At 47.0% G+C, this 1,001-nt stretch overlaps 1 protein-coding gene across 9 annotated transcripts in view; it reads right to left on the bottom strand.

Moving 5' to 3' along the window:
- Positions 1-1,001, bottom strand: part of BCAS1 (brain enriched myelin associated protein 1) — a 67,087-nt gene that overhangs the window by 11,471 nt on the left and 54,615 nt on the right. The gene's annotated exons all lie outside the window — the stretch shown is intronic.

The raw sequence follows: 1,001 nt of genomic DNA, 5'->3' as shown, positions 1-1,001 counted from the left end.
ACCACCGAGACTCCTAAAAAACCCCAAAGCAAACCAAACTCACTGCCATCGAGCCCATTCCAACTTATCGCAGCCTTAAAGGGCAGGGCAGGACCGCCCTGTGGATTTCCAAGAGTGTACCTCTCTACGGGGCGGAACGTCTCATGGGGGCGCCGTCTCAGCTCCCTGCTGTCTAGTTGATACCCACTCAGAGAGCAGCGGTTCTCAACCTTCCTCATGCCGCGACCCTTTCATACAGGTCCTCAGGTTGTAGAGACCCCCAACCATACATGATTTCCACTGCTACTTCATCACTGTCATTTTGCTACTCTTATGAATCGTCATGTAAATATCTGATATGCAGGTTGTATTTTCATGGTTACAAATTGAACATAATTAAAGCATAGTGATTAATCAGAAAACAATATGTGATTATGTATTGTGAAATATTTCTTTCTAATGACAAATAAATGAAATTTTGTCTTGAAGTGTGGTGTAGCATGGGTAACAGTCTTCACGCCAGGTACCTGTATGTAGGCATATCTGCCTGGAGATGGATAGAGAGCAGTGTCTTGGTTCCTAAGACCATTGGAAATTTGTTTTCTGATGGTCTTAGGGGACCCTCGTGAATGGTCATTTGACCCCTATTGAAGGGGTCTTGGCCTACAGGTTGAGAACCATTGTCATAGAGCCTCTACGGGACAGGGGAAACTTCCCCTGTGAGTTTCCGAGACTGTAACTATCCCCGGGAGTAGAAAGCCTTATCTTTCTCCCGAGGAGTGCTGGTGGTTTCGAACTGTGGACCTTGCAGATAACAGCACAATGCATAACCGTGTGTCAGATTCTGTGTAAAAGGATGGGAAATCCCGAGGTGGGGATGTAAAAGTAGAACTGGGCTGACAGGTAAGTACAGCGTGCGTGTGTCAGGTGTGCCAGCAAGCTCACTCAGAGATCAGGTCACTCACAACACAGCCAAGGAACTGGACCCCATGGGGATTTCCAGTAGAAACAAGGTCTCTAAG

The sequence above is a fragment of the Echinops telfairi genome, unplaced genomic scaffold (genome assembly GCF_000313985.2).
Source record: "Echinops telfairi isolate 266 unplaced genomic scaffold, ASM31398v2 ScPeMD7_5592;HRSCAF=6446, whole genome shotgun sequence".
Classification (NCBI taxonomy): domain Eukaryota; kingdom Metazoa; phylum Chordata; class Mammalia; order Afrosoricida; family Tenrecidae; genus Echinops; species Echinops telfairi.
The sequence above is the reverse complement of the archived record's forward strand: the minus strand, read 5'-3'. Positions and strand labels throughout refer to the sequence as shown.